Source organism: Callospermophilus lateralis, chromosome 19, assembly GCF_048772815.1.
Source record: "Callospermophilus lateralis isolate mCalLat2 chromosome 19, mCalLat2.hap1, whole genome shotgun sequence".
Classification (NCBI taxonomy): domain Eukaryota; kingdom Metazoa; phylum Chordata; class Mammalia; order Rodentia; family Sciuridae; genus Callospermophilus; species Callospermophilus lateralis.
Genome location: NC_135323.1, coordinates 28,938,214 through 28,949,586, shown reverse-complemented (window position 1 = coordinate 28,949,586; position 11,373 = coordinate 28,938,214).

The following is an 11,373-nucleotide window of genomic DNA, read 5'->3' as shown; positions in this document are numbered from 1 at the left end:
CTGATTTCCCCTTCCAGACATTTCTGGAGTGAATTCTTCCCGCCTTTGTCCAGATCCTTGCCTTCATTACCTCTGCCTTACACCCCTGCAGTTACTTTCCAACCGGCTTCTCTATATGCAGTCAGACCCACCTCCCAACACTCAGTGGACTTGACCGCGGCCCCTTCCAGCTGAAACCTGTCCACGTAACCCCCACTGCTTCAGGACAAGAGGCAGCTTTGCCTGTGAGCTCTGGGGCTGTAGACCTGTCGGTGAGGTTGGTGACCAGCTGGCTAAAGAGTCTGGGTCTCCAGCTGGGGATCTAGCTCAGTTGGTAGAGCTCCTGCCTGGCATGCACAAGGGCATGGGTTCAATCCCCAGCAACACACACACACACACACACACACACACACACACACAAAAAAAAGAGTTTGGGTCTCTTCCCTTGGACAATGGGAAAGCAAGATTTTGTTCCTGTTGGTGGTGGAAATGGTGTTGACATTTCATTTTTAGAAATTTCATAAGTTTGGACTTTCTGAAAAATTTAAAATTAGTACAAAGTAGACCCTTTAGGCAGATTCTCCAAATATTAGCATCTTTGCAGGGCAACAATTCAAAAGCAAGAGATACCATAATTTAATCTACAGACCTCATTTGAATTTCTCCAGGGGTCCCACTGTGTTCTTCTTCGGACCCAGGATGCAGTCTAGAATCACTTGTCTTTTAGTTGTTAAGGGTCCTTAATCTCCTTTAATCTGAAGCAGGTCCTCCGTCTCTGATCTTGACATTTGTGAACAGAACCAGCCAGTTATTTTCTGGAATGATCACCCATGTACCTTTGTCTAATGTTTCCACACCTCTAAATTCCAATTCTTCATTTTTGGTGAGAGGACCACAAAAGCCAAATTGTGTCTTTCTCTAGCGCCTCCCATTAAGGGGTACAGGAGGTCAATTGTGACTATTGGATTAAGATGCTCACTGCAGGGATGGGGATGTAGCTCAGTGGTAAAGCATTTGCCAAGTGTGCCCAAGGCCCTGGGCTCCATCCCTCAATGCTGGAAAAAAAAAATCTTTGCCATCTTTCTCCAGCATAAAATTACTATTTTCCCTTTTGTTAAAAAGTATCCTGTGGGGGAAATAATTTGATACTATGTAAACATCCTATTTCATATATATTCTTTGCCCACATTTGTCTTATTATTATTGAATTGTAAGAACTTTTTGTCCATCTGTTATTGATGTTAAACAACTTATTATTGATGGTTAACATCTACTATTGACACTTAACCCATATATTTCACATATATTCATGACACTTAACCTCGAACAAAGATCACTGTGGCATTTGGCAAATTCATCATGCTTTCTATCTTCAGCACAGTGATGAATTAACACTGTAAGAAAAGGCAAGGAATCCACCCAACCAGAGGATCTCCAGGGACCAAAAAGCTCCACCCAACATGTCCAAATCACATCCCTGAGAAGGGACTTGTATCAAGAATATATAAAGAGCTCTTACAATTCAATAATAATAAGACAAACATGCCTTTTAAAAAATAGGCAAAGATTCTGAGTAAGATATCTCTCAGGAGGGCTGAGGCTGGGGTGTATTTCCGTGATAGAGCACTTCTCTAGCATAGAGTCACAGAACTTCCATTTGCAGTGGTGGTAAAGGCCAGAACCTAGAACCTTCGTGAGCTGCCAGCAAGAGTGTCCAAATGGTGCAGCCACTTGGGAAGACGGTCTAGCCTTTCCTGCAAAGGTGAACCCCAGGATGATTGTACGACCCAGTAATCCCACTCCTAGTTGCACACTCAAGAGGCGTGAAAACAGGCCCACGTGAGAACTTGTGCATGAACCATCACAGCAACTGTGCAGGTGGAAACAACCCAGGGCCCATCAAGTGATCAACAGATAAATGGGACGTGGCGCACCCACGCCATAGAAGGCCACTTGGCAATGAGAAGAAAGAAAGCGCTGATCCGGACTTCCACCGGAGGGAACCTTGAAAACCTCATGTTAGTGATGAGCCAGTCCCCAGGGACCACTTATTGCACGATTCCGTTCATATGAATCACCTAGAACAGACGGATCCATAGAGACAGTAAATCAGTGGTTGTCAGGGGCTGGGGAGAGGGGAGAGAATGGGGAGAGACCAACAAAGGAACTGAGCCTTCTTTGGGGGTCACAAAAATGTCCTAAAATCGATGGTGGGGATAGAGCTATAATTCTGAGTACACCAAAAGCCCTCCAACGGGACGCTTGAAATAGATGAATTAAATGCTGAGCAAATGCTCCTGCAACAAAGCTGGTATTTAAAAGTAGAAAAACAGGGCTAGGGATGTGGCTCAGGGGTACAGAGCTTGCCTGGCATGCTCGAGGCCCTGGGTTACACCCCCAACACCTCAAAAAACAAACCAACGAACACTGCTCTCTGAGCTCCGTGGCTGTAGGAAGGCTCCACAGTCCCTCCCAGTCCTCCAGCTGCTGGGTGCAAGCAGAGGAGCCACGCTCTCCCAGGCCAGGCAAACAGGGCACCGACTTGCCAGCATCTCCGGTGATCCAGGCTGGGGGGCCTCCCCACTGCCTTTCAAGCAGCTATCTCTCCACTCCCCGGCGAAACACCCCGAGCCAGACTGTGGTTCTGTGACTCGAAGTCCAAAGCCATGAGTCAACGTCATCTACTTATCAAGACCAAAGGCTGCGGTCACTGTGTGTGGAAGAGACAGCTCAGAGCTCTTGGCGCCTTCGTGCCACAGCCGGGCCGCGCCCTGGTGCCCACTGGGGCTGAGCTGGTGGGTCCTGCAGGAAGAACCGTGGGACTTCCCTCTGGCCGCCCTGGGCCGTCCCTTCCCACGGCCCTTGTGGCTATGCGGCTGGGAGCCCGGGAGTCTGAGCCCCCACTTTCCCATCTGGGGCTCCCCAGGGTTTCGCCAGGCCCGAGCTTTTTTCCGTTTACGTTGTTCTTTAAAACAGTTTCAATCAGGGCCCCCTGAAGCCCGGGAGTGCCTTCTGGACATAAGGACCTGGCTGGGTGTGACCCCAGGGGCCTGACCCCACTGAAGGCCTCAGCAGCTCATGGCCACATGGTTTCCCCCACTGATGACCTACTGGTCTCATTTCAGGTCCTTGAAGGTCCCCTGACCCTGCTCACTCACCTCTGAGCTTCTGGAACCTTCTCCTCCTACTTTCCTAGCAACGCATTCATTAGCTCATTCATTTCCTGAAACCCGTTCTTGAAGGAACGGTCGCCCCCACTGAACTCTTGTGACCCAGGACTCTGGGTCTCTCTGCCGGCTCCGGTCGGTGCATCAGTGAATGTCCATCCCCTTCTTCAGGCGCAGCGGTGCCCGAGGGCAGGGGCCTAACTGCGTCTCCTATACTGACATCCCCTGCAGCCAGCCCAGGGCCTGGCCCATGGAGGGCATCCCAAAAGCCCTTGTGGACACAATGTCAGAACGCTGTCCCCGAGTCTCGGTAGAGCCCCTCCCTGCTCTCTGCTTCTTGGATTCTGCATCTTCCCCAAATATAAATCAGGTCCTGGCCCTTCTCCGCGATAACCGTCCGAGAGGGAGATTCCCTCTGTGATTATAATTGAAGCCAAACTCTCTGCCCCCGTCTACAAAGCCCCGCAGGGCCTGGTCCCTGCCCTGATCCTCTAAGCACTGTGGGAAGAAGCCCGTGGAGGGTTCCAAGCAGAAGGGCTTTGTCCCTGATGGACAGACGCTTGGACTGCTTGACCCTTGACCGCTCCAAGTTCATTTCCATCTGCCCTGGTGGAGGGCCTCATCAATCAGAAACGGATCCCACATTGACCGTGAGCTGCCTGCTGCCCACTGCTCCACCCCCAGGACCCAGCGAGAGGCCGAGCCTGGTTCATGGCTGACATCGCTCAGCATGGCCAGCGCGAGGGAAGGGTGGCCGGCTTGAGCGACTATATTCTTGTTACCAACCAGCTGTTCGGGTGCGCCCCTAGCCACCTGCACAGAGGACAAGCAGCTGCCACCTGAGCAGCCCCAGCCACGTGACTGCTCTGAGGCATGATGTCTGTCCTTCACGTGTCTGACGATCGGGTACAGGGAGAGGGAAGACGTGACCCCACCGTCACCTCGCAGGTCACCCATCTAGGATGAGGCAAACACTAGCATGGCTTTCATGTCACACACATAGTGAGGGCAGTCACTTCCTGCCAGGGATGGGGGTGGAGGCTCCACCACTTGGTCACAGGGCCAGCAGGGTCACATCTCAGGCTTTCTAAACCGGGGCATGGAAGGGCGATGGCACTCACATACCCTTCGGTGACATTTCTGGAAGTCAGCAGGCCCCTGGGGCCCTCCCTCACAGCCCAACGAGGCTGGGCTGGACTGCTGGGGACCAAGGGACTTGCTGGTCATAGAGGGCAAGACCAAAACAGGGAGGGCCCCTGACAGTCTCCCCAGGTTGTTCCTCCTGCCGAGTGTCCTCCTCGTCCCAGCCGTCACCTGCCTCCTCTCTCTCAGGGTGATCAAGGTCTCTGTATTTGGGGGATGTGTGAACTGGACGCAGGCCATGACCCGTGGAAGCTACTGGGCAGACTCCAGGGGGTCTCTGAACACCCTGGAGACCCCCTGGAGTCCTCCCGCCTTTGTCCCCAGCAACAGAGAGGAGTGACTGACAGGAGAGAGAGGAGAGAGCGTCAGGCCTGGTGTCAGGAAAGGACCCAGCAAGGTCCGGCTTCGTGAGGAGTCGGGCGGTGGAAATCCTCACAAGCTGTAAAATTTCAACAGAAACTCAAGGGAAAGGGAGCGCTGGCCAAGTGGGCAGAGAGACCTTGGCCCGGAAAACCACTTTCTGGTCCAGTTTCCGCAGGGGGATTAAAGACAGATTCGGCCGCTCACATCCAGGCCTTGTTAGGGACACGCCACTGTCCCGGGCATTAGCACCCACACCATGATTCATTCTGTCCTCCCCACAACCCCGAGGGGGTGGCTGACCGTGTCTATTTTACAGGTGGTGGAGCCGTCTCAGGGGACAGTCATGAGGGTGGAAAGAAGCCACACTCTCTGCCTTCCAGCCCAGAGACCCCAGGTCTGACCTCCCCTCTCCCCTCTCCCCACCCTAAGCCCCTCATAGGCTCCCTACTGCTGGAAGGGTTCCCACCCACACTCGCCCCACTTTTGTAAGAGCATCCCCGAGCGTTTTTTGTAGGAAGGGAGAGGCCGGGAACTTTAGGCCCAACGTGGAGGACATTAGTAGGTGTGAGAAAAAATAGTCAAGTGTGAAATGAATTCCTACAACCTCCTGGCCACTCCGGAGCCTCGTTTCACCATCTGACAGTCCCACAGCTAATAAATCAAAGGCGGCCAGGGCGAGAATGACCAAACCAGAACTGAGCGGAGCCCCGGGAGTGAGGGCCAGGACAGTACTGCCCCGGCCACTGGCCCCTCCCCGGTAGCCCCAGCTTTCTGAGCTCTCTTAGGAAGAGAGAATCAACAATGGTCTCAGGAAGGCCGGCTTCACAGCCAGGGCTAGGGACCCAGTCTTGACTGGCCATCAGTCCTTCTGGAAGAACAGTCCAGCTTGAGGATCCTCTGAGGAGAAAGATGGGCATCCCATGAGGTTCCCTCCTGAGACCAGTTGACCAAGCCCTATCCCTCTCCCTGCAGGGCCCTCTTTAGTCCACCAGGCAGGGACTAATCCAGTCCCAGGGCAGAAGTTCACTTCATCCAGAAACTGACTTTGAACCGACATCCTCTCTGAGCCCTGGCGCTTGGAGCCTGCCCCTCACAACCTGATTTCTCTGGCGCACGTGAGAATCCCACCATGCTGGCCCACCCCGAATCCAAGGCGTGGGTCCAAGCGTGGTTTCTGCAGGCGGAACCGCTGGCCAGGCCCAAGCTGCAGACGGACACTGGAAACAGAATCTTAATCCTGAAACCCGGACGGTGGCCTCACTTGGGATCTGGCTCTGACAGAGCCACAGCAACAACGGAGGACGTTCATTGGACAAGTGTTTAGAAGCACCTCACATGTGCTCAGCACTGTAGGGACTCTGAAAGGACAGCAGGGGGCAAAGCAAAGCCCCTGTCCTCACGGGCGGGCGGCGTTTCTATACTGGCACGACTTCCCAAGGGGGCAGCTGTTGGGACTCTTCAGATGCAAGTGACAGGAGATTAGGCAAAACTGGAGAATACAGTGACTCACGTGGCCCAAATATAGGTCAGGCAGGAAGATGCTGGCCTTCAGGGACATGGGGGCGGGGGCCCTGCCTGCCTCTCTCTGTGGGCCGGTCTTGGTAGCCACCACTGCAGACCCCCTCTCCATGAGGCAGGGGACATGAGGATTGGAAGCTGCAGAATCACCTCTTCAGAGCTCCGTAACCAGCACAGAAAAGGGGTTTTGCCCTCCCTGCTCCAGGTTGTAAATTCCCAGGGGAGAGTTGTGATGGACCCAGGCTGTGTCCTGAGACCACGCCCATGGGACCAATCACTGTGGCCAGAAGCATCGAGAAAACGGTGCCGGCAGAGAGTAACTAGGATTGTCCGCTACACGTGGGTATTATTTTATTTGCTTCTTCTATCAGCTCTGAAAAGGAGGACGAGAGTATCCATGCCGTCGCCCCATTTTCTGGCTGAGAAACTGAGACCTTGAGAGCTTCCTCCCCTGCTAAGTGGAGACTGCGGCCGCCCCAACCTAGCCCCTTCCGCAGCCGTCAGGCCTGCGCTGTCCCCACCCTGAAAAGAAACTCAACTGGGACTTACTTCCTGCTGAGATGAAAGGGAGAAAAGGGAAAGTGGATTTCAAAGGTTTTAAGCAATTTCATTAAGATCGAAATGGCATCTTCTAGCACCTGACTCAGCACAAATTGGTGCAGAGAGAGGCAAGGAGCCTCTTGTCCGGTTGAGAATCGCAGAGCCCTGCGTGACAGAAGGACTTCAGCAATAATGTCAACCACCAGGTGGAAACTCAGGGACACTGGAAACAGAATCATAATGGCTACTGCTTATGGAGAACTGGACTCTCTGTCTATAGTGGGGAGACATTTCTTCCTCACCCTTGAAGGCTCTACCTCCTGCTTCCATGTCCCCTTCCCCTCCCCAGGGAACTGGACAGATTCATCTGATTGGTGGATTTGGGAGAAGGAAGTGACCATGCCTGTCTTGGTCCCTTCTGGGCATGCTCCATTCCAATCAGCTGCCCACAGCGAGGGCTACTTCCCATCTCAGTGGACCCAGTTCCTGTGCAACCCTCTGTCAATCAAGTTCTGAACTTGGGAGAGGAAGAGGGTTTCTTCATTGGCCTGTGTTGTTTAGATGTACCTGTGCATTCATTATGAACTGGACACTGTCCCCACCCTCTTGAAGGCTAGTGAGACAGAACATTAAGAAACACCAACATCTATAGCCTTTGTGGGCTGTGGCTTGGAGAATCATTTTATCTTAAGTCCAACGGGAAGCCATTAAAAATTTCTAAGCAGGAAGAAATGTGATCTGGTGGACATTTGTTTCAGTAGCTCTGGCAGCTGGGTGGGCAGAGGGTGAAAGGTGGAGTCAGAACATGGGACCCTGTGTATCCGGCCGTGACAGTGGTAACTGAGACGCGGTGGTAGCCACAGAGAAGGTGCAAGGAAGCGGAATGGGGGGGTTGTCAAAGACACTTTCCCACCAGGCACAGGGCGCACACCTGTAATCCCAGCAGCTCCGGAGGCCGAGGTGGGAGGATTTCAAGTTCAAAGCCAGCCTCAGCAATGAATGTAGCAAGGTTCTAAGCAACTCAGCGAGACCCTGTCTCTAAATAAAACATATTTTAAAAGGGCTGGGGATATGGCTCAGTGGTTAAGTGCCCCTGGGTTCCTGGGTTCAATTCCCAGCACCCAAAATAAATAAATAAATAAATAAATAAATAAATAAATGGCATTTCCCCCCATCTCTGGCCTGGGGAGATGTGGTGATGTTTCCTGAGATGAGAAAGCGTCCCAGGTGACTTTGGGACATGGGGACTTAGGTCATGCACAAGCAGGGGGCAGGATATGAGAAGCAGGGTACCTGGGTCTGGCCCTTGGGGAGGAGACCTGGGAGCAGGGGACCTGTGAATGACCAGTAGACTGAAGGGAGGGACAGACAGGTGAGCAGGCCCCTTTGCTAGAGCCCAGGTGTGGGCCTGCTGTCCAGGGACACAGCTCTTCAGAGGAACTGCGAGGCCAGCCTCTCTGGCTGGAGAGACCTGGATGGCCTGGCCCTTCCTCCCACACCCCTCTCCCAGGTCTAGAAAAACCTGGAACCTTCCCCAGGTGCCTCAGACCTACACTAGTGGAGCACATTCTTGCAGACTCCAGGGACAGAAGAGGCACTGGTGGGAAGGAAGGGGACAGAGGCGGCCCAGGGCAGACCCCAGGGAGAAGCCCCTTCCTCAACTGCTGGCTGCCAGGTCATGCTGGGCAGAGGGGAATGTCACTGGCTGTGGTTGGCTGCTCCCTTGCCTCTAAGATATGGAGTTGGGATGAAGTCCAAGCCCTGGGGGACCTTCCCCCGTCCCCCTTCTCCCCTGTCCCCTGGTTATGTCTCTGTGAGCACCCAGGCCCTTCCTGTGCCCCGAGGCCTCTCTCAGCCACCTCCCTAAGCCTCGCTCTGGGTCCCTCCTCTCTTCTACTTCCCATTCCCTCATCTCAGCCTGGACCAGAGCCACCAGTTCCAGTTCCTGTCCCCCCAACCACAGGGTAGTGAACAGGACTCAGATGGTATCCTGGTTGCTGTGCCAGCTAGTCAATCCCCGATCCCGCACACACGGGGTGCCCAACCAGTGCTTAGTGGGTTGAATTAAAAGGTGCTCAAGTCACATTTCTCAAGGTATGAGGACGTAAGTGTCTCTCCCTCTCTCTTCCCTCTGAGCCTTGATCAGTCCCCTGTGATATGATGACACTCAGGCTGCTGGAGGTGGGGTGGCTTCCTGGGAGACCACTCTAGCTCCAGGTCTGCAAAATGCACCAACCAGCCCATCTCTAGCCTAATGCCTTGCTCAGCATGGCTGAAAACAATAACAAGTGCCATTCATAGGGCCCTCGCTGCGACAGGTACTGAACACGCTCTCATCTGCATATCTCAGCCAATCCTCTCGATAACCCTAGGACAGATTATCCCCCATTTCATGGTTTAGAAAGTAGATTCAAAAGGTCAAGTGGTTTCCCAAGAAGCCAAGACGGGCCTGTCTGACCTCAGGGTTTCTGTTCCTGGTCACTCTGTCCTCCCTTGTGAGCTCTTCAGAGTGGCCCCATAGCGAGACTGCTAGCCAGGAGCCAGAAGATCACAGACAGAAATCTCTCTCACAGAGACCAGACTTGGTCACTGGTCTCCTGGGCCCGTCACCACATGGCCTACAGAGATCTCCTCTCTGTGACCTGGGCTGGCCCCAGGAAGCCGAAACAGTCTCTGATGCCCAGAAGAGAGAGACGCAACCCTGCCAGCACCGCGACTAACGGTTTACCCGCTCGGCTTCCTGTTGGGTTTTTTCTTCCTTCCCCCCACAGGGGTGTCTCTTATCTCTCCTAGGGGCTTTTGTGTTGGGCTATTTACCATTTGGTGACAGTTGGTGCCAGAGCCAGCCTCTTGGGCAAATGAAGAAGAAAAGCAAGACCAGGTGGACTCTGTGCGTTCACACAGCCACCAGCGTCCAAACTAGACGGGACAAGCAGGCCCTGAGCAGTCAATGTCCAAAGTCACATCCAGCTGTCCTGCCGCTGCCCGGCTTGAGCTTCCAAATGGGGACCATTTAGGCAGATGAAAGTGAATCAGCTTGCACGGGGCTCCCCGCAACAGGCAGGGACCTATAAATAACCCCCAGATAGCCCAGAGACAGCTGGGTCAGCAGGGCTAAGGGGCTTGCTTGGGTCCTGAACGAGGAGCTCTGGGTTGCTCCCCACTAATGCAGCAGAAACTGACCCCTCCCCGTGCTCCTTGGGAAAGACCCTTTGATGCCCTTAGGTATGAGCTCTGGCTGACCCTGTAGCTACTTCTAAGAAGTACCCTGTATCCTCCTGGCACCTAGAGCCTTTGCCAATCTGCCCAGAACCCTGGTAACCTGGGGCCTTGTCTGCACCAGGCATCCCCACTCCTTGCAGAGACCAGAGCCCCATCTCAAACTCTACTTGGTGCTGCCAGGCTGCTCCTCCCTCCTCCCTTCTCTTCCTGCCCCCAGATGCCCGTCCACCTGAGGGACACTCACTTCCTGACCACCCACTAGAGTCCGGACTCTTGATCATCAATTATGTGTAGGCCAGCCAGCTCCCCTGTCCTTCCCTCTAGCCTGTCTAGGGTCCAGGTTCAAGCCTGACCCAGATTGGACCAATTCGGAACCTCTGTCCAAATCCTCCCAACAGGGACAATGTCTGTAAGTAACAGGTGTGGGGACGGCTTTTCTTGGATTCCGGTGAGGGAAATTATTCCCCAGCAAGTAGCAATGGAGCCAAGTCCAAACTCTGAGCAGAGAGGAGGATAGAGTTCTCTGCCCTTGTCACCCAGAAGCAGGATTCCTACAGCCCGCTGGGGCTCAGAGAGTGGGTCTCATGGATCCCTGACTTTAGTGGGCTACCACCCAAACACTCAGGAATAGGATCCAGTGGCCCCACTAGAATCCACCAGACCCAGGGCTTTGAAAGTGGGAGCCCCTGGCGAGCTGACCCTGGTGCACCCAGGCTGGGCAGCACTGCCATGGGGTGCTACCGGGAAAAAGAGAGACAGCCTATAAACCAGCACAGCAAAGACACACAGGGACACATATGCCCAGGACGGTGGGTAAGAGGGGGATACAAAGGCTTTAGGGAATGGCCAGGAGACGTCCTTCCTTTTCCCTTCACTTCTGCAACAAGTGTTTTCGGAGCGTGTCGCAGGTATTTGCACTGCGCAGAGTTAAGATCAGAGGAAGCTGGAAATGCAAGGACAGGGGTCTGGCGACCTGCCGGACACCTGGAGGACTCCCGTCTCATCTCCACGCACGGGCTGGCTGGTCCTTTTCTTCCCCATCAGGACCAGGTCTAGAATCACAAGAGCCAAGAGGGAACTCAGAACATCCCTCCTGGAAGGAACCTTCAAGTCCAGCCACTCGGTTGTGCAAACTGGGAAACACTCGGGCGTCCCGGCTCCGCGCGCGCCAGCCAGGGGGCGCCCTTCCCCGCCGCCCGGGCCGCGGCCGCCCGCGCCGGGCAGGGTCCCCCAAGAAAAGCCTCTTAAAGCGCTTTTCCTTTCGCGCGAACTCAGCGCCTCCATCCAGCGGCGCGGTCTCCAAGGTGAAGCTCGCACAAATGCGTTGCAGATGTGCTTCCTGCGCGGTGGGGCTACCGCGGCGGGCGGCCAGAGCGGCAGCGCGTTCCGGCGCGATCCAGCCCGCGTTTTCCGTCCGGCCCGCCAACTTTTTCAAGCTGTA